The following is a 27,984-nucleotide window of genomic DNA, read 5'->3' as shown; positions in this document are numbered from 1 at the left end:
CAGACTTGACACATCACTTCAATTTACAACACCTTGTTCAGAAATTTATCGCACCTTAATGCTAAGGATTCCCTTCAATGATTTCATCCTGGCATTTTAAAGTACTTAAAAAAAATCTCTTGAGTATCCAAACCAGCATTCACTTTAGACCAATATATGATTTTCTAATAAATTCTCTACAAAAAGGAGACACAAGATGCCCAGACGGCTTCCCTTAATTTGGGGAAACATAACAGCCCCCTTTTAATGGACCTTCATGTTGAGCTGGCCAAAAGGTTGGTTCGGTTCGGTTGTTTCCATAAGATGGCTCTAGAAGCACATAGTTGTCTTTAACCTCATTTGCAGCGATTTTTTTTAGATTGTATGTGACAGCTGTCTTATCAGCGTGCATTTAAAAAAAATTATCAAAATTGGTGAATTTTTGTGTAGCCAATTTAATACTGAAGATGGAAGAAAAAAAGCAACATTTTCGGCATATTATACTTTATTATTTCCGGAAAGGTAAAAACGCAACTGAAAAGCAAAAAAAGGTTTGTGCAGTGTATGTATGGAGAAGGTGCTGTGACTGATCGAATGTGTCAAAAGTGGTTTGCAAAGTTTTGCACTGGAGATTTCTCGCTGGAAGATGCTCCACTGTCAGGTAGACCAGTTGAAGTTGATACGATCAAATCGAGACATTAACTGAGAACAATGAAATGGTATACCACGTGGGAGATAGCCGACATATTCAAAATATCCAAGTCAAGCGTTGAAAATCATTTTTAACAGCCTGGTTATGTGAATCGCTTTGATGTTTGGGTTCCACATAAGTTAAGCGAAAAGAACCTTCTTGACCGTATCCCTGCATGCGATTCTCTACTGAAATGTAATAAAAATGTTCCATTTTTAAACCAAATTGTGACAGGCGATGAAAAGTGGATACTGTACAATAATGTGGAACAGAAAAGATCGTGGGGCAAGTAAAATGAACCACCACCAACCACACCAAAGGCCAGTCTTCATCCAAAGAAGGTAATGTTGTGGTGTGATTGGAAGGGAGTCCTCTATTGTGAGCTCCTTCCGGAAAACCAAAGGATTAATTCCAACAATTACTGCTCCCATTTAGAGCAACTGAAAGCGGCACTCGATGAAAAGTGTCTGGAATTAGTCAACAGAAAACACAAAATCTTCCATCAGGATAATGCAAGACCGCATGTTTCTTTGATGACCAGGCAAAAACTGTTACAGCTTGGCTGGGAAGTTCTAATTCATCCGCTGTATTCACCAGACATTGCACATTCGGATTTCCATTGATTTCGGTCTTTACAAAATTCTCTTAAATGGAAAAAAATTTCAATTTCCTGGAAGACTGTAAAAGGCACCTGGAATACTTCTTTGCTCAAAAGGACAAAAAGTTTTGGAAAGATGGAATTATGAAGTTGCCTGAAAAATGGCAGAAGGTAGTGGAACAAAAGGGTGACTACGTTGTTCAATAAACTTCTTGGTGAAAATGAAAAATGTGTCTTTTATCCTTACTTAAAAACCAAAGGCACTTTTGGCCCACCCAATACTATCCGCTATGGCTAATGAGCTGACGGTTGAATCACCAGTCCTGTAGGCTGGTGTAGCCCATATCCCGGGACAAGCACACACTGGTCAATTAAGATTCAGGCCATCCCATTCTAGTGAGCCTATCCTTCCCTTTAGCAGGGACTAGGTCACTGCCAGAGGAGCTAATGGATGGATTAAGTCTTTAGAGCCCCCACAGAAAATCCCTGGACTCGAGCTTCACCCACCCATATCGTGATGAATACTAGTGTTCCACATGTTATTAGCTGTTCTGTGGAAACATTTTAGGAAACATTCCATATTGCATTCTACTCTCAGGAATTTAAAACGCTTGTTAAAGTAAATCAACCCAGTTATTCTGACCAAATAACTTTTTAATTCTGAGACGAACATCATTGGACACTAACTTTTTGTGAGAGATAATTTGAAAAATGCAGCTCTTTGGTGTGTGATTATAGCTGAAGGGCCAGTTTTTGCTATTGAGATCAAAGGAAGCTAGACACAAGGGAGTACCTGTAGAGTTCAACAATAGGAAAACACACTGGTGGCTTCAGAATTGAGGAAAATAGTTGCCCTGGGGGAAGTATGTTCTGAAAGGGTAGTCGGGGCTCTGCTGGGACACAGTAATATTTCATTTTTTGGTCTGGGTCCTGGTTGCCTGAGTATATTTACTTTGTGAAAAGTAATCAAGCTTTATGCCTATGATTTTTACACATACCTCGATGGATATTATACTTTAGCAAAATTTGACTTTAAGAAAAGAGCTGCTTTGAGGTGGAGACAGGACTTGGGGTGAGACCTGTGAGCCACCTGGCACCTACACTCTATGGGAGAGAGGTCAGGAGCTTACAAAGGTAGTGTAGGGCATTGGCTAAGAGCACTGGGTTTAGAGCCAGATAGAACTGGATTTGAATCTCTGTTTCTTAGCTCCTGGCTATGTTAGCAACAGGAAGAACCAAAGATGAGGCCAAAAATACAGCCAGGGGCCAGACCATGAGAGACTCTACAGTCAAGATAAGGATTTTGGTTTTCATTCTAAGTGTGACGGGAAGTTATACCTATTTACAGCATAGGTCCAAGGAGATTTCATAGGAATAACAGCAGAACAGGAGCTGTACTACCCTGGTAGAGAGACAACAAAATCTCTAAATGCTTCACTTCATGTTCTACACAATACACATCCTTATTGTGAAGGAGAAAAAAGACTGAACTGAATTCTGAGAATAAATCTGAAAACTGTGGCAGAAAACCAAAAGGATGCAGGGAGAGCATGACCACACGATCTTGCGACAGATGCTTCACATCATGTGAGAGCCTGCAGAGCCAGCAGCAGGTTTAGAAACAGGTGAAATGTTATTCTGGGGTGAAAGAAAATATCTTTGTCTTCAAGGCATTCAGAGACCCTGCTTTCTCTCTATCCCCCTCCCACCTCAAAAAAAGAGAAAAAACTTTAAAAAAACCCTCTCACTGTCCTCTCACTGCTGTCATAGACAAATAGCCAAGTGAAATATTCTCTTCTCCACGCTGGCAGACGAGCTAAAATCATTTAGCATTATTCCTTTGCCAGATACGCACTTAATAGAAATACAATGTTCTTACTTGGTCATACCCACTTGAAAATAAATAGGATTTTATAATGATAATCATGGAAATTGAAATACTTATATTGTACAATGAGATAAAACCTCCCCCAATCTAGCAGTTTACTTTAAAAGAAAAAGGCACTAAGAAAATAACACATAGCTGAAACTAACAATGAGGATGGCAATTTAAAAGTATAAAATGAAAAATATAATTTGACTCAACTGAAAAACTGTATCCTTATTTGACAATTGTAAATAATAGAATATGTTGAGAAATCACCATACTGAGTGAGAATAAGATGGATCAAGAAATTTTGTTCAACCAGATTAGCACTGTTACAGCTTTCTAAAAAATCCCCAAACATATAGAGGATTTTTGCAGAGAAATAAAATTGGAGCTGTGCTTGTATTACAACAAAAGAAAACCAACCATTATGTTGACTTCTACGAACTTTGACATATGTGCTAATAAAAAAATATTGTAAGAACTCGTATAATACCCATTAGGTTCTATTACTTCTATAGACATATAAACAGGCAATTTTTGTTCGCAGAGAATGACAAACAGTTGCATAGTATTCTTACTGTAATTGTGAGGTATATAAAATATAAACATCGATAAAATATGCTAAGCCTATATCTTTTCACTATTAAAAATTATCTCATGCTAAACTGACTTTACAAACTGATCACCTTTTAATTCTTAGGGGCAAGATGAAAAATTTAATCAATTAGTTTTGATTACATATTCTCTGACCTTTCAACACAAATACAAGAATGGAACCTGAGAGTCACATTTCTTCCTTTTTACATTAATTGCTGGGTACGTTTCTCAGCGAGGAAAAAAGAAATGAACGTTAACTTTTGGTGTCATCACAGATAGAAAAGAAAACCAGTTTTTCAATTTCCAGTGTCATCACTTCACACATTAAAATTAAGTGACAACAAACACTCCAATCTCTCTTTAACAAGCAAGCATCTTGGGTGTACCTTAGAACATGATGACCCAGAGATATTATCACTGTGGTGTCCAAAGGAGAGCGTGGGTGTCAGAGTCCACATGTGGCTTTGAGCACTGGCTTTGCCAGTGAGTGGCTTAAAGGCACTCCTAGCACTTTCTAAACTCACCAGAACCTCATTTTTCTTATCCATATAACATCACTAATAATATCTACCTCCTAACATTCTTTGAATGATAAAACAGATAACAAAAACCAGAAAACATGAAGTTGTCTAGCAAAGAGTTGACATTATATAAATATTATTTTCCTCCTTTCCCTTGTATACAGAAAGGAAACTTAACAATATTATGGTATTATTTATTCACAATACAACTGTCAAAGTAGCTGCTCTTCAAAGTAGAGTCTTAGGAACTGGACATTAAAGCCACGTGATCTGAAGTAAGATGATGAATCTTATTCTTGTTTTTTAAAGATAGTACATTGTTCTGGAAGATGAAAGATGATGTATGTGTTTGCTCGGGCTGCCATAACAAAACTCCACAGACTGGGTGCCTTACACAACAGAAATCTATTTTCTCACAGCTCTGGAGGCTGGAAGCCCAAGATTAAGGTGTTGGCAGGTTTGTTTTTTCCAAGGCCTCCCTCCTTGGCTTGCAGATGGCGGTCTTATTACTGTATCCTTATGTGGTCCCTCCTCTGTGTGCTTTCCTGTTGTCTCTCTGTGTCCTAATCTCCTTTTCTTATACGGACAACAGTCATACTGGATTTGGGCCCACCCCATCAGCCTCATTTTAACTTAACTGCCTCTGTAAAGGTTCTATCTGCAAACAGTCACGTTCTGAGGTGCTGGGGTTTAAGGCTTTAACAGATGAATTTGGGGGACACAATTACAGGCACATGAATTACAGTGTGTCGGGGATGTAGGAATAATTTCAATATTTTCAAATACTTAAATAATTTTAATACTGAGAAGGAACAAACTGATACTTTATTAGAGAAGTTTTCTCCCCTATGGCATTATTTAAGGTGAACAATGATCCCTGTTAAACATCACTCACTATCCGTCCCCAGTCCTTCAAAGCATGAGCTCCTCCCGCCCCCACTGTCTTTACTCTGAATATTTGGAATAATCTTGGAGTATCACTTACAACTGATTTAAAAAATAAGTTACTTCATACCAGATCTACTGTAGGTAAAAAGGCCTCCTAGTGTCACGGGACATTTCAGGGATGACCTGGCCTATGACAGCAGCTGCACTCTCTGCTTTGGACTGATGTTCTTTTGTACATATCCTGTCTTTTTTTTTCTCTACCTTCAGCTAAGGCTGGGAATCTTAACCTGGCAGCTGTGGGTAAGGGTTAGGAGAGCCCATCGCTTCCCTGAAATGTACACAAAATGATGTGTGGACCTGTGTCATTTTCCCGTGGAGATGCTTCACGTGTCTTTGCAGATCATTGAAAGTGTTTTGCGTTCTGTCCTTCAATCATTCAACTACTGTTTATTATGGTGATGTACATTACTATGTGCTAGGCACAGTTCTACATGTTGGTTAACACAGTGAAGAACTACAGAGACAGCAGCCCTGTACTTATGGAGCTAACATTCTCTGTCAGAAAAAGGTTAGTTGCTTTACATTGTTGTGTTAATTTCTGCTGTATAACAAAGTGAATCAGCTATACATATACATATATCCCCATATCCCCTCCCTCTCGCGTCTCCCTCCCACCCTCCCTATCCCACCCCTCCAGGCGGTCACAAAGCACCAAGCTGATCTCCCAGTGCTATGCGTCTGCTTCCCACTAGCTATCTGTTTTACATTTGGTAGTGTATATATGTCCATGCCACTCTCTCACTTCTTCCTAGCTTACCCTTCCCCCTCCCCGCGTCCTCAAGTCCATTCTCTATATCTGTGTCTTTATTCCTGTTCTGTCCCTAGGTTTCAGAACCACTTTTTTTTTAGATTCCATATATATGTGTTAGAATACGGTATTTGTTTTTCTCCGACTTACTGCACGCTGTATGACAGACTCTAGGTCCATCCAGCTCACTACAAAAAACTCAATTTCGTTTCTTTTTATGCCTGAGTAATATTCCATTGTATATATGTGCCACATCTTCTTTATCCATTCATCTGTCAATGGACACTTAGGTTGCTTCCATGTCCTGGCTATTGTAAATAGTGCTGCAGTGAACATTGTGGTTCATGACTCTTCTTGAATTATGGTTTTCTCAGGGTATATGGCCAGTAATGGGATTGGTGGGTCATACAGTAGTTCTACTTTTAGTTTTTTAAGGAATCTCCGTACTGTTCTCCACAGTGGCTGTATCAATTTACATTCCCACCAACAGTGCAAGAGGGTGCCCTTTTCTCCACACTCTCTCCAGCATTTACTGTTTGTAGATTAAAAATATATATATATATGTACATAACAGAAAAATTTACCATTAGTGACATTTAATGTATTCACAATTTATACAGCCATCACCACTATCTAGTTTCTGAACATTTTCATCATCCTGAAGGGAAATCCTGTACCCATTAAACAGTTACTCCTTGTTTCCCTCTCCCACCACCTCCCACCCTAGGGAACCACTAACCTGTTTTATGTCTTTAAGGATTTTCCAACTCTGGTTATTTCAATAAATGGAATCATATAGTAAAAAAATAATAATAATCAAGAAAAAGGCTAGGAAGCCCTAACCTAAAGTTTAAAGTAAGTTGTTATGGCTGTTCTCCTTGTATTCCAAAAATGAAGAATCACTCTGCTTGATTATTTTACAAATGGATATCTTCTGAGTCATTTATAAGCATTAAGACATTTTATTTGTTATCATTAAAGAAATAATTATGGGAAATCATGTTTACTACCTCTAAAATTGTATCTATATATAAAACTATATATACATATGCACATATAAAAATATACTTATATTTGGGTATATATGATTGTATAAAACCTGTTCTGTTTTAAATTATTTCACTACTATGCATTTCCACCTCCTAAATGAAATGGAAAATGTAAATTAGTTTAAAGCTCTTAATGTCTTAGCAATTAAACAGATTTTGCTACACAGGAAACTGGAGTTTATTTTTATTCTCCACAGGACTTAGAAAGTCACATAGCGCAGATATTCAGCAAATGTTGGTACAAAGAATTTATGAGTTGCAGGGTGAGTGGGTAAATAAATGAACAAGTCCACATTTAGAAATAAAGGGTTTTAAGAGCTAAACTCCTTTGTGGTTATCCATACAAAGATTATACAGACTAGTAATTCCAGGACACCATTTCACTAGAGAAACACAATTGAAAACCATTTCCTACAGCCAGCATGTTTTTGGCCAGGTTGCTTTCAGCCAACTAAGATGCCTATAAAATGCCTATTATAGACCAAGGGAAAGAACAAACTAGAACGTCCATCATATTAACCTTGCCTATATAAACAGAAGCCATAAACCCTTTGTGGTATTGGGGCCTCTCTCCACAGTGCATTTCTTGAACGTAGGAGACTTTGTTTAGCCTTTTTTTAAAAACAACGTTGTAATTATAGGGCTACTTACAGAGTTACATGTAAGGGCCTTTGAAGCAGAAGCATTCAATGGGGCAAAAATCACACTTCTAGACTTGAATAATTTTCCTTAGCATAGAATTTTTAAGGAATAAAATTGAAATGTAGCAAAAATTGTTGGAGTCATGTTCAAATTAATCGAATTTGTTGGCTTTCCTTGGTTGTGTTAATTTGCTAGGCAGTTTTAAGTAATCTGATGATAGAGGCCAGTAGGCCTATAGAGATGTTACTAGAATTTTCCAGAACTCTTCTTTTTAATGTAATAATTGCGCTAGCCCAAAGGAATAGGAGACACATAAATAAGGAGCTATCAGGCTGACAAGTTAGCGCCAATAGGAATTCCTAAACCAAATTCTGTGCAGGCTACTCTTAAGGTAAGAAGTGTCCATTATTCACTCACACTCATACAAGGGTACCATCTGCTCTTTTATGGTATCACTGTCTCTTTGCAAAAAAAAAGCAGCCTTTAGGATGGTAGGCCTGATGTTCTGGGCTAATTATAAGTTAGATAATTATATCTTGCTTAGCTACATTTCCCAAGTAGTTCTATATAAATTTCCTGCCTAACTCCTACACCTTAATTTTATCTTCTACTCTAATTCTTTCCAAGAACTGCAATGCACCGTTAATCCGCCCCTTGATTTGGGAGCAGATGCAGGGACTGTGCCATCCGATCGGTGGGCTAAATGACCCCTGACAACACTGGGATGTTATCCTTCAGGCAGTGATGGAGATGGAGAATCTGAAACTGGTTTGTAAAGGACAAAGGGTCCTTGAAGAGGGGAGAGTTAAATTTATTGTGCAAAGTGTCTGATGTTGCATTTATATTATAGAAATCAGATTTTGGGGGGGTTGTATGTTTGATTAATACATGTGCCATCTCGGTATTGGAGAAAATAAGTTGAAAATTGATATTGAATTTTCTAAGAAAGGATTAACTGGCCTTTCTTGAAATCCTACAAGAGCACCAAGACTAAGGTGTATGTCCTGAGAGTTAAGATGATGGACCACTTAGGGAGAGGGCCTTGGTACTATTATTAGTGACACAGATGTGAAGGGCAAATGGCTTTGGTGACTGGAATGTAGGTCCAACTTTCTACTAGGGTAGTGTTATGGAATGGTGCAGGCTGGTAGACTAGAGGGTGATTGCTTCAGATCAAAAAGCAATCACTTGGGAAGCAGCTGAATTTGGAAGGTAAGAGCAGAGGAATTTTCTTCAAAGCCTGGTAGTAGCACGCTACTACCAAATTCTACTATTAAAGAGCTCAGTGAGGCTGCTGTAGTCAGCACGGACTGTGGCTTAAAATGGGGAACTGACCTCTACTGAACTGGGTTAAACATTTTGGCCAAAATTCTGCTTCCAGAAATAAAAGTATACAGCTTGAAGTTAAAAAGCAAGAATGTTAAAAGAGTTACCCAGAAAATGACATATATTCTCTAAAAATTATATCAGGTATGCAATAAAAACATTTGAGTTCCTGAGACAAAGGAAGGGAAAACAGTGTAACACTGAAATTTGAGGCTGGGTTAACAGGTGCATCATACGGAAGATATGGCTGGGAGAGGAGGTAAGGAGGGGCCCAGGAGAGCACATACAACATCAGGAAATAGGTTTAAGATGGGTTTATAACAACCACAACCAGGGCAGCAGACCCCTGAGGACAGAGGTCTGGACATAGTACTTCCGTCTTAATGTGCATGTTTGGGTGGGGAGGCAGGCATGAGGATGCTGACAAGGGAAGAGTGCGTATGCTTCCATCTGCTCTGCAGCTCCCTCAACAAAGACCTCAGTGATGGATATTTTTAGGGCCAATGTTAGGTACAATGTGATTTCAAAGGCTCACCAGTCTCCCACCCTCCTACTTCTTTCTGGGCAGAAGCTGTTTAAAACACCTTTAATAGGAGATCGCCGCCTTAAGGGATCAGGTCTTATTCACTTTTTAATCTCCCACAGAAGTTAGCTTAATACCTTAAAGAGAGTAGATGGTCAATAAACATTAGTTCAGAGAATGAATGAAAAAACGAAGGAATAATGAGCAATTTCAAAATTAAACATGAAGACTTTTAAATACAAAACAATATGTACAAGGTGGTGCAGTGACTAAAACCTTTTTATACTAAAACTTAATTAAGCAACAAATATAAAATGTTTGAAAGCAGAGTCCCATTTCTGTAGAGAGGATTTTAAACACAGACAATATAAGCACTAGGTCTCATATAAAATTGGGAAGGGGGTAGCAATAAGGGGAAGATTTGTGGACCCTGGGGTGACAGTATCCAAAAATTAGAGCACCAAAACTTTTTCCTTTTTGGATAAGCAGTTGGTCAGAAAACAGATACCTACAGGAAGAGAAAGTTCTCCATTAAAAGGACAAAGGTACAAAATGAAAGAAATAAATTGCAAAAGACAGACTTCTTTGAACAATCTTCTTAATGGGTGGCCTTATTTACAACAGTCTGTGCATAAAGTAAAGCTGCTCATAGGGGTTTGTCTGGTCCTGAGCAACGTGGCATAACTCACCTGACCACTGTTGCTTTGCACGATGCATACACAGCTATAAATATTTGTTAGACAAGTGGCATAGTTATAAAGAAATCTAAATCCCAATGTATTAATTAATTTAAATATCATTTTATATTCTGAGGACATCCAGGTGGGCTCTCAGGAGAACTAATGAATCAGAAGATAGAAAGTTATTTTTAATATTTGCAAACACTGAGAAAATATTTGTGTTTTGTTATTCTGTTTTCCACCTCATTTCAGTTTCTTTGTTATTGTTTCAAAGCAATCTCTTAGGGAAAAAAGGCATTATGCAAATTTAGCATCAAGTGATATTACATCACCTCATTAGGCAACATCCTGGTAGGTTTCAGGAGTTCTTTAAAACAAAACCCATTTCATTCTTTCCTTTTCCTTCCCAGGGGTAAATCTACTATCAGTCTTGGATTTAATGTATCTGGCTATAAATTAATTGTATTACTCTCTAGTCATTGTCATTATCTTTATATTATCATGTGGCAACTTTCCAGTGGCGTCCCATGCAAACACACGGCTTGCCTTTAGTATTTTCAGCGAGAGCACACAGCTAGATAAGGTCTATTCACCACAACGGTTTCTCTGTCTTGGTGGCACCTGTTACCACAAAAGTTTCCAGGGAGTGCGTGGTTTCATTTGTCCTAAGACTTTTTTTGCTGAGCAAGTATTTCTTCATTTTCACAGTCAATCCCAAACTGGAAGTCTAATATGAAGAAAATGATCAAAATATCTATAAAAGCTACTATGAAATAAAGTACTGTATCTGCATATTCCATTTAATCTCCATAGGGAGCCAAAACTCATGTTTCCTAGCAATGAGTGTAAACATCTCAATCATTGTCATTTTCTCCCCTCTCAGAACTGAAAAAAAAAAAAACCATTAAGGATTTAGTTATATGTAGGACACATCTTTAAGTCTACCCAATTTTCTTTTGCTTTGTCTCTCCTATTCTTTCAAAAGGAAATTCAGTTATCCGTGTGCAATAATACAGCGTTAGAAACATTTTTTCCAACAAAAAGACAGGATTGGAAAGGACTTAAGAAATCACCTCTGTTGTCTTAGGTTGTCAGCGTTGGGGTCTTGGGCGGCTTCCCTGAAGAGTTTTGAAAATAAGATTGGCCTCCGAGTTAAACTAAAATATAAACGTTTAAAGGATTGGAACAAAATTACTACGAGATTAAATGGCTCCCAAGCTAGCAAGACTCCACTGTAATCTGATTGCATATATTAGCAGAGCTTCGTAAAAAAGGACAGGGTCAGAAGGAAGCTGGAAAGATGGGCCAATATGGAGGCAAAAGGGTGGTGAGCAAGATGAACTTTATATCCAGCTACAGTCTAAGGAAGAGGGCTCCATGGTCCACAGACACTCTCTTCTCTCTAGCTCTCACATCACACTTCGCCCCTCCTGTTCTGGGTCCACACTCGGGAAGCAGGCGTCTGATTCCAACTTGGCTCCTCGCATGGTAACCCTCCGGGGGATGGGGGAGGTTTGGCGGGTTAGAGAACACAGGTGTCCAGTCCCTCCAGCACTACATTTTTCATTACAAATTGATCCACTGGCATCCTGGTTTACAATTTGGCTCTCCACATACCTTGCCAGCACAGAATGTGCCAGCCAGTCCATCCTATCCCATCAGCAGTCACTCTTCTCATTGTAAATTAATGGAACAGTATTCTGATTGCAGATCTCAATCTCAGAGGCTCTGATTATATTTGAGAGCAAACTAGAGTACACTGATAAATCAAGTTCTCTCACAAGAATCTGACTTTGAATCGTAGAAAACTCATTAAGGTCATGTCAGATATCTTGAGACACAGCCTTCAAGACCTCTCCATAGGATCTAACTTCAACTCCCAGAATTCGATGCAGCAAGCTAAGCTGCTGCTTCTTTCTGAAACTTCTATGCATAGGCAAGCATTTCATCTATACTATCCTAAGAAGTTGCTTCAGATAAAATCTCTGCTAAATCCTTTCTAATATAAGTGAAACCCAGTTTCTTTGTTTTTCTACTTTCTCATTAAAAATGATATTTCCCCGGCAGTTCAACATTATTTTTATTTTCTCAAGGACTTCTTTTTCATAGATCTTCCTCCTACATATATAACTCCAATTATACTTCTCCTCCTCAGGTCATTTATGCTTGCTTTATTTCTCTGAACCATATGCCTACACATATTTTATACATTTTGCCTGAACTGCATTGCCCCAATCTTGAGGTGATACTCAAGACAGGATAGCAGTGATTCTGACTGGTAGCAGAAAAATCGATTAAAAAATTGGGGGTTATATATTTTCACACTATGCTTATGCCAGATGCTTTTTAAATTTATATCTGGTCTATGTTACTTTAGACATTTATTTCTCATATTTGACCAAAGCCTACCCCTCCCCACTGAATCTATCTCTGTTCTTGGTAAAACACTCTGGCTTCAGCTATATGATATTGAGTTACATTTAGTTTTAATTTTTTCCACCTGTCATTTTTAATCTTAAATTCATTTATAGCTATCAATTTAGTAAATTACAGCCAACTTTTAGTTATCTCTAACCTGATTATTTTCCCCACGAATGCCATTTTTAGCTTTAACAGCAGACACCTATTCTATATAAGTAATTTGTTTTGTTTGCATTTCAAATAAGCTCTGTGTATTATTATTTTCAAGAAGTCTGTGCCATATAGTATGGAAGCCTATCAGAACTAACCAGTTTCTCATTTCAGAGACAGTTCAATGGAAGAATTCAGCTTGACTAGGTTATTTTTGGAACCATGGAGGTTTTGTGTGTGTGTGTGTAGTATTTATGTATTTAAAAGACATATAGATACATTATTACAGAAGCATATGCACTGGTACATACCTCAGTGGATGAATATATATATATATATATATATATATATATATATATATATATACACATGTATATGTATAGTTATGGTGGGTGCTTTGCTTAATCTGAAAAATATTTATTTCAGGATTGGAAAGAAAAGGAATAATAAATTGTCTAGGGACAGAAGGAGAAAGAAGTCATCACCATTGAGTATATTGTAACTTCAGTATCATGTTTAGAGTACATTTTTAGATATTGGTTATTCCTATCTAAAAGATTATGGTAAAGCAATCTAAAGCCAAATATTAATTTTAAAATTATCTACTATATTCATTTTTTTATACATCTTTATTGGAGTATAATTGCTTTATAATGGTGTGTTAGTTTCTGCCGTATAACAAAGTGAATCAGCTATACGTATACGTGTATCCCCATATCCCCTCCCTCTTGAGCCTCCCTCCTACCCTCCCTATCCTACCCCCCTGGGTCGTCAAAAAGCTGATATTGTATGTGTGTGTAGTGATTCCCAAATTCAAACCCTCTGTGACAGTCTATGAGACCTACGTGCAATGACTACTCATTCGGGAAGAACACATTTCCTCTCTGCTCAGCATTATTTCATTAATACTTCCATTTTTACATGAAAACCTTATAAATTATTCTATCAGTTCTCTTTCTGCAAATCCATGACTGGTTAATAGAGCTGAAACATCTATCTGCCTATGGTATGTACAAAGCTTCATTTTGTAGACTTGAGTACCTCATAATATCAGTCCTCCTGACTTTGTTGCTCTGATCACCTTACCATTTTGTTTTGACATGAAACAAAATAAAAACTTTTGGTTTCTAGAGACCTTTACATGGCTGCCTCCTAAGAAGAAAGATTCATTGATCTTAACATTTGGGCTAACAAGATTAATATGAGTTTATAAAAATTACGAGATACTAAATATAATCAACAGTCCGGCAGGACATAACACGGAGTGGGCTGTTTGTTCTACTTATTTTCTTTTGTTCTCTCTGGCCTCACCCTCCTGCCCTGCCCCCCACCCCCTCATACTCAGTCCCCTCTGGAACTACCTCCTCTGGTCCTCTCTCCCTCCCACTTACAAGACTGAACTGAGGGTTATTTCATTCTTTTGACAGAAAACAATTCCTTACCCTAAGAGAACGAATCTCCGTGTCTCTGCTGGTTGACTTCCTGTCCATGTCAGTGTCCTAGGGCCCACCCCTCAGTCCCTGCCCGCCCACTGGTAGACCTGGCCATCCCTGTCCTTCCCCGTTCTAATAGGGTCTCTGAACAATCTGTCAACAGCAAATTAATAAGATAAGAATGCAACGTCGGGTAGATCATGAGTGTTAGGCTTAGTGATGTGAGTTTCTTCTGCAAAGATTAAAAAAAAAAAAAAGTCAACATATTGTTTTCATATCTTATGTCTGAAAAAACGTGGATAACCTTTTGCAACATTTTTGTATTTCATCAATATAAAATTCACCTGTTTTATTTGAAATACCTGGATATTAAAAACATGAAAGTCATGCTCTACAGAAAGAGAGGCCTGATTTTATTTCTTTCATATAAAATGTTTTCCAATATGGTTCCAAACAAATTGTCACCTAAACCATATTTCTGAATATAATTCCCAGGTCCAAATCAGGGATATTGAAAGTAAAAAGGTAGGATTTCAAAATGAAGGTTTTGCAGCTCTTATAAATGTATCTTTTACCCTACTGCTTAATAAAAATGCTTCAGCCTTCAACTGTGATTATGCTGAAAGCACACAGTAATTCTGCAATCTAGAAAAAATTAAAAATTTTGTAATCGATTAGCTTATCTGAGGCCCAATTTATTTTATTTTATTTTATTTTAATTTTATTTCCCAATCTCCCAATTCATCCCACCCCCCACCCCCCAATTTCCCCCCTTGGTATCCATACATTTGTTCTCTACATCTGTGTTTCTATTTCTACTTTGCAAACTGGTTCATCTGTACCATTTTTCTAGATTCCACAAAAATGTATTAATACGTGATATTTATTTTTCTCTTTCTGACTTACTTCACTCTGTACAGTCTCTAGGTTGACCCATGTCTCCACAAATGACCCAATCTCGTTCCAATTATGGCTGAGTAGTATTCCATCGTATATATGTACCACATCTTCTTTATCCATTCGTCTGTCGATGGACATTTAGTCTGCTTCCATGAACTACCTATTGTAAACAGTGCTGCAATGAACATTGGGGTGCATGTGTCTTTTTGAATTATGGTTTTCTCTGGGTATATGCCCAGTAGTGGGACTGTTGGGTCATATGGTAATTCTATTTTTAGTGTTTTAAGGACCCTCCATACCATTCTCCATAGTGGATGTGTCAATTTACATTCCCGCCAACAGTGCAAGAGGATGCCCTTTTCTCCACACCCTCTCCAGCATTTATTGTTTGTAGATTTTCTGATGATGCCCATTCTAACCAGTGTGAGGTGATACCTCATTGTAGTTTTGATTTCCATTTCTCTCATGATTAGTGATGTTGAGCAGCTTTTCATGTGCTTCTTGGCCATCTGTATGTCTTCTTTGGAGAAATGTCTATGTAGGACTCCTGCCCATGTTTTGATGGGGTTGTTTGCTTTCTGATATTGAGCTTCAAGAGCTGAGTATATATTTTGGAGATTAATCCTTTGTCCGTTGATTCGTTTGCAAATATTTTCTCCCACTCTGAGGGTTGTCTTTTCGTCTTGTTTATAGTTTCCTTTGGTGTGCAAAAGGTTTTAAGTTTCATTAGGTCCCATTTGTTTATTTTTGTTTTTATTTCCATTACTTTAGGAGGTGGGTCAAAAAGATCTTGTTGTGATTTATATCAAAGAGTGTTCTTCCTATGTTTTCCTCTAAGAGTTTTACAGTGTCCGGCCTTACATTTACATCTTTAATCCATTTGGAGTTTACTTCTGTGTATGGTGTTAGGGAGTTTTCTAATTTCATTCTTTTACATGTAGCTGTCCAATTTTCCCAGCATCACTTACTGAAGACACTGTTTTCTCTCCATTGTATATCCTTGCCTCCTTTGTCATAGATTAATTGACCATAGGTGTGTGGGTTTACCTCTGGGCTTTCTATCCTGTTCCATTGATCTATATTTCTGCTTTTGTGCCAGTACCGTATTGTCTTGATTACTATAGTTTTGTACTATAGTCTGAAGTCAGGGAGTCTGATTCCTCCACCTCTGTTTTTTTGTTGTCGAGATTGCTTTGGTTATTTGGTGTCTTTTGTGTCTCCAAACAAATTTTAAGATTTTTTGTACTAGTTCTGTAAAAAAATACCATTGGGGGCTTCCCTGGTGGCGCAGTGGTTGAGAGTCCACCTGCCGATGCAGGGGCCATGGGTTCGTGCCCCGGTCCGGGAAGATCCCACATGCTGCGGAGCGGCTGGGCCCATGAGCATTGGCCACTGAGCCTGCACGTCCGGAGCCTGTGCTCCGCAACGGGAGAGGCCACAACAGTGAGAGGCCCATGTACGGCAAAAAAAAAAAAAAAAAAAGCCATTGGTAATTTGATAGGGATTGCATTGCATCTGTAGATTGCTTTGGGTAGTATAGTCATTTTCACAATATTGATTCTGCCAATCCAAGAACATGGTATATCTTTCCATCTGTTTGTGTCATCTTTGATTTCTTTCATCAGTGTCTTACAGTTTTCTAAGTCCAAGTCTTTTACCTCCTCAGGTAGCTTTATTCCTAGGTATTTTTCTCTTTTTGTTGCAGTGGTGAATGGGATTGTTTCCTTAATTTCTCTTTCTGATCTTTCGTCGTTAGTGTATAGGAATGCAAGAGATTTCTGTGCATTAATTTTGTAACCTGCTATGTTACCAAATTCATTGTTACTCCCTCTGCAATTTTTTGGAAGAGTTTGTGAAGGATGGGTGTTAGGTCTTCTGTAAATGTTTGAGAGAATTCACCTGTGAAGCTATCTGGTCTTGGACTTCTGTTTGTTGGAAGATTTTTTTTTTTTTTTTGCGATACGCAGGCCTATCACTGCTGTGCCCTCTCCCATTCTGGAGCACAGGCCCTGGATGCACAGGCTCAGTGGCCATGGCTCACGGGCCCAGCCGCTCCGTGGCATGTGGGATCTTCCCGGACCAGGACACGAACCCGCGTCCCCTGCATCAGCAGGTAGACTGTCAACCACTGCGCCACCAGGGAAGCCCTGTTGGAAGATTTTTAATCACAGTTTCAATTTCAAAGCTTGTGATTGGTCTGTTCATATTTTCTATTTCTTCCTGGTTCAGCCTTGGAGGGTTATACCTAAGAATTTGTCCATTTCTTACAGATTGTCCATTTTATTGGCATTGAGTTGCTTGTAGTAGTCTCTTAGGATGCTTTGTATTTCTGTGGTGTCTGTTGTAACTTCTCCTTTTTCATTTCGAATTGTATTGAGTTGAGTCCTCTCCCTCTTTTTCTTGATGAGTCTGGCTAAAGGTTTATCAATTTTGTTTATCTTCTCAAAGAACCAGCTTTTAGTTTTATTGATCTTTGCTATTGTTTTCTTTGTTTCTATTTCACATATTTCTGCTCTGATCCTTATGGTTTCTTTCCTTCTACTAACTTTGGGGTTTTTTTTGTTTTTCTTTCTCTAGTTCCTTTAGGTGTAAGGTTAGATTGTTTATTTGAAATTTTTCTTGTTTTCTGAGGTAGGAATGTATTGCTATAAACTCCCCTCTTAGAACTGCTTTTGCTGCATCCCATAGGTTTTGGCTCATCATGTTTTCGTTGTCATTTGTGCCTAGGTATTTTTTAACTTCCTCCTTGATTTCTTCATGATCTCTTAGTCATTTAGTAGTGTATTGTTTAGTCTCCATGTGTTTGTGTTTTTTACTTTTTTTTCCCTGTAATTTATTTCTAATCTCATAGCTAATTTATTTCTAATCTCTAATCTCATAGAAGTATTTCTAATCTCGTTATGGTCATAAAGGTGCTTGATATGATTTCAATTTTCTTAAATTTACAAAGGCCTGATTTGTGACCCAAGATGTGATCTATCCTGGAGAATGTTCCATGTGCACTTGAGAAGAAAGTGTAATCTGCTGTTTTCAGATGGAATGTCCTATAAATATCAATTAAATCTATCTGGTCTATTGTGTCATTTAAAGCCTGTGTTTCCTTATTGATTTTCTGTCTTCATGATCTGTCCATTGGTGTAAGTGAGGTGTTAAAGTCCCCTACTATTACTGTGCTACTTCCATTTCCCCTTTAATAGCTGTTAGCCTTTGCCTTATGTATTGAGGTGCTCCTACGTTGGGTGCATATATATTTATAATTGTTATATCATCTTGGATTGAGCCCTTGATCATTATGTAGTGTCCTTCCTTGTCTCTTATAACATTCTTGATTTTAAAGTCTATTTTATCTGATATGAGCATTGCTACTCCAGCTTTCTTTTGATTTCCATTTGCATTCAATATGTTTTTCCATCCCCTCACTTTCAGTCCGTATGTGTCCCTAGGTCTGAAGTGGGTCTCTTGTAGACAGCATATAGATGGGTCTTGTTTTTGTAACCATTCAGCCAGTCTGTGTCTTTTGGTTGGAGCATTTAATCCATTCCCATTTAAGGTAATTATTGGCATGTATGTTCCTATTACCATTTTCTTAATTGCTCTGGGTTTGTTTTTTGTAGGTCCTTTTCTTCTCTTGTGTTTCCCACTTAGAGAAGTTCCTTTAGCATTTACTGTAGAGCTGCTTTAGTGGTGCTGAATTCTCTTAGTTTTTGCTTGTCTGTAAAGCTTTTGATTTTTCCATTGAATCTGAATGAGATTCTTGCTGGGAAGAGTAATCTTGGTTGTAGGTTCTTCCCTTTCATTACTTTAAATATATTGTACCACTCTCTTCTGGCTTGCAGAATTTCTGCTGAGAAATCAGCTGTTAACCTTATGGGAGTTCCCTTGTATGTTATTTGTTGCTTTTCTCTTGTTGCTCTTAATAATTTTTCTTTGTCTTTAATTTTTGTCAATTTGCTTACTATGTATCTTGGCATGTTTCTCCTTGAGTTTATCTTACCTGGGACTCTCTGCCCTTCTTGGACTTGGGTGGCTATCTCCTTTCCCACGTGAGGGAAGTTTTCGACTATAATCTCTTCAAATATTTTCTCGGGTCCTTCTCTTTCTCTTCTCCTCCTTCTGGGACCCCTATAATGCGAATGCTGGTGTGTTTAACGTTGTCCCAGAGGTCTCTTAGGCAGTCATTATTTCTTTTCATTTATTCTGTTCCATGGCAGTGATTTCCACCATTCTGTCTTCCAGGTCACTTATCTGTTCTTCTGCCTCGGTTATTCTGCTATTGATTCCTTCTAGTGTATTTTTCATTTCAGTTATTGTATTGTTCATCTCTGTTTGTTCTTTAATTCTTCTAGGTGTTTGTTCTTTAATTTTTCTAGGTCTTTGTTAAACATTTCTTTCATCTTCTCGATCTTTGCCTCCATTCTTTTTCCAAGGTCCTGGATCATCTTCACTATCATTATTCTGAATTCTTTTCCTGGAAGGTTGCCTATCTCCACTTCATTTACTTGTTTTTCTGGGGTTTTATCTTGTTCCTTCATCTGGGACATAGTCCTCTGCCTTTTCCTTTTGTCTCTCTTTCTGTGATCGTGGTTTTCGTTCTGCAGCCTGCAGGACTGTAGTTCTTCTTGTTTCTGCTGTCTGCTTTTTGGTGGATGAGGCTATCTAAGAGGCTCGTGCAAGCTTCCTGATGGGAGGGACTGGTGGTGGGTAGACATGGGTGTTGCTCTGGTGGGCAGAGCTCAGTAAAACTTTAATCTGCTTGTCTGCTGATGGGTGGGGCTGGGTTCCCTCCCTGTTGGTTGTTTGGCCTGAGGTGACCCAGCACTGGAGCCTACAGGTTCTTTGGTGGAGCTAATGGCGGACTCTGGGAGCGATCTCATCAAATGAGTACTTCCCAGAACTTCTGCTATCAGTGTCCTTGTCCCCTCGGTGAGCCACTGCCACCCTCTGCCTCTGCAGGAGACCCTCAAAAACTTAGCAGGTAGGTCTGGTTCAGTGTCCTGTGAGGTCACTGATCCTTCCTCCTCAGGGGCCTGGTGTGCACACCACTTTGTGTGTGCCCTCCAAGCCTGGAGTCTCTGTTTCCCCCCAGTCCTGTTGAAGTCCTGCAATCAAATCCTGCTGGCCTTCAAAGTTCGATTCTCTGGGGATCCCTCCTCTTGTTGCCAGACCCCCAAGTTGGGAAGCCTGACATGGGGCTCATAATCTTCACTCCAGTGGGTGGACTCTTGTGGTATAATTGTTCTCCAGTTTGTAATTCGCCCACCCAGTGGTTATGGGATTTGATTTTATTGTGATTGCGCCCCTCCTACCATCTCACTGTGGCTTCTCTTTTGTCTTTGGATGTGGGGTATCTTTTTTGGTGAGTTCCAATGTCTTTCTGTTGATGACTGTTCAGCAGCTAGCTGTGGTTCTGGTGCTCTCGCAAGAGGGAGTGAGCGCATGTCCTTCTACTCCGCCATCTTCAATACATAATCTCCCCATTTTATTTTTATCTTTCCTTCTCTCTCTCTTTCCCTCTTTTTCCTTCTCTCTTCCTTTCCTTCTCTCTCTCTCGCATCTTTCTGCCTCTCCCCTACCACTTCTTTCCTCCCCTTCCTTTTTATTTTTTTTAATATTTTGTTAGAAAATACAGGAGTTCTGGAGGCACATAAGCCTAGAGTTTAATCTTGGTTTGGACGCTTATCACAATATTTACCGTTTTTCCTGTGGTGAGTTAATTAACCCCTCTGAAGTTGTTTCTTCAGTTATGAAATGGAAACTGTGATATATATCCTGCAAAGTTTTGGAGGTGGACTGCATGAGCCAATATATGTAAATGCCCATGGTAAATGTTTAATACTAATGCCATTTCCCCTCCATTTATATCATTACCTAATTTGGAGATAATTATTTTTAAGTATTATTTATCCAACTATATAGGTAACAATATATTTAGCCTAAACTCCAGATCCAATACCAAGAGAAAGAAAGAGTCATCATTTCTTCAAGAGAATTTAAAATATGAGGTGAAGGTCAAAGTGGCTGTGGCATTCCTAGTAAAGTATCACTCTGCAACATTATTCACTGTCATAAAAACTACCAGTTGCTGGTTGTGGCAAATAGTAAGCAAACACAACAGGGTAATTAGAATCCAGCTGCTATTTGGGTGACTTAGTATTTTAGAGAAGTTTTGTCACTCCCTGATGGGAAAATAACAACCTACCAAACATACAGTCTTCAAAATAAAATGTACCTATTATTTCATCCATATGCAATTCTATGTAGAAATGCATAAAGATGAGTTCTTTTAACTTTGTTTCTTTGAACTTCTTTAACATTTCCTTTACTTTGCATGGCAATGGGATTTGATTCAATTATGAGTAAACAACAACAAAACTGCAAAATAATGTTGATGGGGTGACAGAAATATTTTGCAGCTTTTCTAAGGTCATGGATATAGAGTGTTCTTATTTGGATCTATGGAAATGCTTGACTCTAGGCAGAACTCTGAGTGGACAATGAGTTAACAATGCCATATCCCTGGTGGACATATGCCAATTTGGTTAAAATGTGAAATAGAGGTGTCTACAGGTTTTTTCTGAAGCAACACAGAGAACAGGAAAATCTTTTCTTTGACTTATCTTCCTGACTAAAGTTGATCTACTTGATTCACTCAAATTGTCATTGCTGTAACCATATAAAGTGATATTTCATTTGGCAACTTGACACCAGGCTCAAATGTGCCCTCATCAGAAATGGAGAGATATGAGAATAAAATATCCCTCAACACCTCTAACATGTTGGTCTGTCTCACCTGTCTGATTCCATAGAGAGGTACACGTTGCACAACTGAGGGAATAAATCACTGCTACTCTAGAATTTCTCAGTTGTCCATTTAAAAAATAATGTTTACTGGTCAATTTTATATATCAACTTAGCTAGGCTTAGGTGCCCAGTCACTAAACCAAACACTAGCCTAGGTGTTGCCATGTAGGTATTTTATAGATATCATTAAAGTCTATTATCAATTGACTTTAAGTAAGAGTGGTTATGCCAGATAATCTGGATGGGCTGATTCTATCAGTTGAAAGGACTTAGAGTAAAGCTGAGGCAAATGTTATTTAAAAAGTATTATCTTTGCCTTCCTTGTATTCTCATAGCATCCAGCAGAGTATTTTGTATTCAATAAATGTTGCTGAATAAATAAATGAGCAATTTCTCAATAATACTCTAGATATTTCCAAGATATTTTTATAGTAAAACTCTCTTTTCTTTCAATATCCTGTTTAAGGTATTTTGAATGGAGCTGGAGGAATCAGGCTTGCTGACTTCAGACAATACTACAAAGCTACAGTATACCACTGACACAAAAAATACATATAGATCAATGGAATAGGATATAAAGCCCAGAAATAAACCCACGCGCCTATGGTCAGTTAATCTACGACAAAGGAGGCAAGGATATACAATGGAGAAAAGACAATCTCTTTAACAAGTGGTGCTAGGAAAATGGGACAGCTACATGTAAAAGATTGAAATTAGAACATTCCCTAACACCATATACAAAAATAAACACAAAATGGATTAAAGACCTAAATGTAAGACTGGATACTATAAAACTCCTAGAGGAAAACGTAGGCAGCACACTTTGACATAAATCACAGCAATATTTTTTTGGATCCGTCTCCTAGAGTGATGGAAATAAAAATAAACAAATAAGACCTAATTAAACTCAAAAGCTTTTGCACAGCAAAGGAAACCAGAAACAAAATGAAATGACAACCTACGGAATGGGAGAAAATATTTGCTAACAATGCTACCGACAAGGGATAAATTTCCAAAATATACAAACAGCTCATACAGATTAATATCAAAAAAACGAACAACCCAATCAAAAAATGAGCAGAAGACCTAATTAGACATTTCTCCAAAGAAAACATACAGATGGCCAACAGGCACATGAAAAGATGCTCAACATCACTAATTATTAGAGAAATGCAAATCAGAACTACAATGAGGTATCACCTCACACCAGTCAGAATGGCCATGATTAAAAAGTCTACAAATAATAAATGCTGGAGAAGACATGGAGAGAAAGGAACCCTCCTACATTGTTGCTGGGAATGTAAACTGGTGCAGCAACTATGAACAGTATCCATACTGTTCCTTAAAAAACCAAAAAGAGAGTTACCATATGATCCTGCAATCCCATTCCTGGGCATATAGCCAGAGAAAACTCTAATTAAAAAAGATACATCGAGCTTCTCTGGTGGCGCAGTGGTTGACAGTCATCCTGCCGATGCAGGGGACATGGGTTCGTGCCACGGTCCGGGAAGATCCCACATGCCGTGGAGCGGCTGGGCCCGTGAGCCATGGCCGCTGAGCCTGCGCGTCCGGAGCCTGTGCTCCGCAACGGGAGAGGCCACAGCAGTGAGAGGCCCGCGTAACACAAAAAAAAAAAAAAAAAAAAAAAAAAAAGATACATGCACCTCAAAGCATCACTATTTACAATAGCCAAGGCACGGAAGCAACCTAAGTGTGCATCAACAAATGAATGAATAAAGAGGATGTGGTATATATACACAATGGTAAATTATTCAGCCATAAAAAACAACGAAATAATGCCATGTGCAGCAACATGGATGGACCTAGAGATTATCATATTAATTAAGGTAAGCCAGATAGAGAAAGACAAATATCATGATATCAGTTATATGTACAATCTTAAAAAATGATATAAATGAACTTATTTACAAAACAGAAATAGACTCACAGACATAGAAAACAAACTTATGGTTACCAAAAGGGATAGTGTGGGGGGTGGAAAAGGTAAATTAGGAGTTTGGGATTAACAGAGACACAGTACTATATATAAAATGGATAACCAACAAGGACCTACTGTAGAGCACAGGGAACTATATTCAATATCTTATAATAACCTATAATGGAAAAGAATCTGAAGAAGAATATATATATATGAATGAATATATATGTAAGTATATATAACTGACTCACTTTGCTATAAAACTGAAACTAATACACTGTACATTAACTCTACTTCAATTAAAAATGATTAATAAAAACATAATTTATCAAATCTGACAAAGTAGGTTTATCCTCACTTTATGATGTCATTAAAATGTATAATTATAAAGATTATGTACAACCAAAAAAGTTTGATTTAAGCACACGAAGAGAAAATTTTCAAATTCTACAGAGTGATATAGGATTACTTCAAAGTTCTCATTTATTTCTATTTTAGTCATTAAAAAATGAAGCTACACACACATAGGCACTCACAAAATAAAACGGCAGCATTAAAAACAATCTTTATCATGCTATAGAAGGTCAATGTTCTTCAAAGTCTCACCTTAAAGCTCAAAATGTTGGCAACTTGAAATGAGTACACTTTTAGTAGAAGTCAGACAAGCTATCCTCAATAATCTGTATGAGCTGTCCTTGAGCTATCCTCAAGCTATCCTCAGATTTATTGAGGATAGCTTAAGATTAATTTATTAATCAAAATATTGGATTTGACCCAAGGCCACTTGACAAAGAGTATTTCTAATCATAGACAGAAAAAGTAAATGCCAGGAGGGAAAATGTTCTTTCATGGTGGTTGAAGAGATAGGGTGGGTACAGATACTGCTGGGCTTAGTTCTAACCTCACTTCGGTGGCAGCACACTGACCTCTCTACATGTTCACACTTTCTTAATGTGTCAGAAAAAAAGGTTTATAGTAGGACAGATTTGTATTTGAACCCCAGCTTGCCCGCTTCCAGCTGTAGTGATGTTCAGTGAGTTTATTCACCTCTTTGAGCCCTGTGTTTGCAAAATGGAGATAATAAAAATCTACTTTGCATAACTTTGACAATTAAACGAGATAAAATGTCAAGGATGGTATTGGTCAATAGAATTTACTGGAAATCTCTACCTTTTTCTTTACCTCCTTTCTCAGAGCAGGTGTTCATTCTTTGCCAAGGCAAATTCCATACTCTTTTTTCTCTCGTGGGACTTCTTATGTTCCTTATCTGTCTTACACTTTTAGCTTCATCCTCTTCACTGCCTCCTACATTTATAAACTTACTCATAACTCCCTCATCCTTAAAATCCCCAAACCCTCACTTGGGCTCTGCCTTCCGGTTAAGCAGCAATTCTCTATACAGCCATCCCTTTACCATGGAACTTTTTGAAAACCTTCACTTGTTTCCTTTTGCCATTCATTCTTCAGTGGCTCCACCCAGCAGACCCCACAGACGTGAAACTCCAGTGGCCTCGCAACAGCCAAAGCCAGGGGCTGACTTCCTTCTTTGATGTCTCACCACTGACCACATCTAAGTTTTCCTGTTTTTGTTTTTTACCTGTTGATTGTTAAACACACATTTCCCTTAGCTTCCCCTTTATAAGGCTTTTCTAATTTGATTCTCTTCCTACTGCTCTGATCATTACTTTTGAACCCCTTTAGTTAGCAGCATCCACTCCTTAAATTACTTTTTCAAGTTAGTATTTTCTTTCCTTCTGTTCTTTTCTTGCACCTCCCATGACCTCTTTGAGTCATCCTGTGAAGGCTTTACAACTGTTCATAGTCATCCATTTTACCTTTACCCCTGGGTACATGGGAAGACTGCATTTTCCCTTCCCCTAAAGTTACTCTACATATACGCAATCACAGATCCTGTTCATTCTACTATCTAAACTTAAAACCGGCTTTCCTCCTAATTCCCAGTGAGCATACAGGTCATCCAGTCTCCTCTGCACTCCCGTGACATTGTACCAGATGGTCCATCATACAAACTCTGCCCTTCCTGGATTCTATCCTCCTCATCACAGCCAGAATACCCTTACTTACAACCACTTCCTTTGCCCTTGGAGTGAAACCCTTACCATCACTCAGAGACTCTGGACTGATCTCCTCAAGTCTGCTTTCCTCTCTCTCACCTTAACGTTCTCTGCTGCAGCCACTCTGACGTCTCTCATTTCCTTCAAAGTCCTGTGCTCCTTGACCTGCATCTCAGAACTACTGCACATTCTCACATCTCAAACCTAGATGTCCCACTGCCATTTTTTTCTTAGTTAACTCAAATGAATCCTTCACACCTCAGCCTACATATCACAATTCCTGATACACAAGAAACAATACATATATATGGATTGATTATCTCATCCATTATTCCAGCTGAGACTTTGATCAACTCCTACCCACACTGCTGAAATAATCTCTACTCTCCCCTGTGACCATTCTGTCCCTTTTAACTACAGGGTCCTCTATGAAGATGCCAGTTGCCTGGGTGTAGAATATTGTTAGATTTAATTTTCTGATTTTACCTTTCAGTTATTACTATCTTCATTGCTTGTCCCATTTAATTGTATCCTCCAATTTCATTACACTTATTTAACATAATAATTAAGTAGATAAATGATTAATCTTTTGATTAACATACTGACTAGTCACAATGAAACTCATTCACGGAAAATACCAGTCTTTAGTTGCAGTTGAGCAATGTTTTATCTATGTTGTTTCAAGAGTTAAACATCATAGTTTCTTATAATGCACATCACAAGCTGAAAATTCACTTTTTTGATAGCTTCACTGAAGTTTAGAACTTTTTTCTAAAAATAGGTTATAAGTTATAATGCCAGACTCACGTTTTCTTGTCTTTTGGATGCCACTAAATCACAGTTCAGTATCATTAAAGTATATTGAATTTTACACAGCCTACTTAACAGGTAAAAACTGTGAACATAACTCCTTTTCAATAGATACAAAATCTAATAGTAAACTACCCAAAAGGATGGATAATTTATACTGTTTCTTTCCAAAAAAGAAGCAATAAAACTATGACTTATGAGAACAAAACTACATGGCACAATGAAAAACACTGAGAACAAATGAAATCAACACTAAATATAGTCAGAAAAATAGGAAACATATCAACTTTATATCTCTATAATTAAATATTTATATATGTAGGGAATAAATGCTTTAGAAGAAAATGCTTAATTAGAAAGTATAAAGTTTTATAAAATAAATACATGACAACAGTGCATCTAAAATACACAAATAAGCATTTAAAATCAGGCTAATAGGTCTTATCCAAATATAGAGAAATATTTTTGCCATTTAAAAGCATTAGGATTGTTGACTAAGTCTTGTCAAGTGGGATCTAATATACTTTCTCCTGGTGTCTAATTTATCAAATTTAAGTTCTTGAGGTATTTATTCTCAGAAGTAGATTTCATTGTTTAAAGATTTCTGCCTTTCATTAAGTTCAGATATCAGTATATTTGCAGTTCTGGGGATATGAATATAAAACATGTTAACATCCTTGTGGTTTTGGATAGCTATTAATGTTGTTTTTTTTTTTTTTCCGTTTGGGTAGAATTAATTTGTTTATTTTCAAATTGGATGAAATCAAATAACCTTGTCTTTGTTCTGTGTCTTTTGTAAAGTTGATTAAGGACAACTGAATTAACAGGTACATTGCAAGGATGGATACGACCATAAAGAATGGCAAAAGCATTACTTTAAAATTGATTCCGTTTAAAGATTTTGTAGTAATAAAAAGAAGTGATGGGACTTTCCTGGTGGCACAGCGGTTAAGAATCTGCCTGTCAATGCAGGGGACATGGGTTTGAACCCTGGTCTGGGAAGATCCCACGCACTGCAGAGCAACTAAGCCCGTGAGCCACAACTACTGAGCCCGTGTGCCACAACTACTGAAGCCCATGTGTCTAGAGCCCGTGCTCTGCAACAAGAGAAGCCACCGCAATGAGAAGCACGCTCACCGCAACCAAGAGTAGCCCCTGCTCACTGCAACTAGAGAAAGCCCACGCGCAGCAACGAAGATCCAACGCAGCCAAAGAAATGAATAAATAAATAAATTTTTTAAAAAGTGATAACATTGTAAGTCACATATTACTATCCTTGTAAA

At 38.0% G+C, this 27,984-nt stretch overlaps 1 protein-coding gene across 1 annotated transcript in view; it reads right to left on the bottom strand.

Moving 5' to 3' along the window:
* Positions 1-27,984, bottom strand: part of CNTNAP2 (contactin associated protein 2) — a 982,287-nt gene that overhangs the window by 636,594 nt on the left and 317,709 nt on the right. The gene's annotated exons all lie outside the window — the stretch shown is intronic.

This window comes from Tursiops truncatus, chromosome 9, assembly GCF_011762595.2.
Source record: "Tursiops truncatus isolate mTurTru1 chromosome 9, mTurTru1.mat.Y, whole genome shotgun sequence".
Classification (NCBI taxonomy): domain Eukaryota; kingdom Metazoa; phylum Chordata; class Mammalia; order Artiodactyla; family Delphinidae; genus Tursiops; species Tursiops truncatus.
The sequence above is the reverse complement of the archived record's forward strand: the minus strand, read 5'-3'. Positions and strand labels throughout refer to the sequence as shown.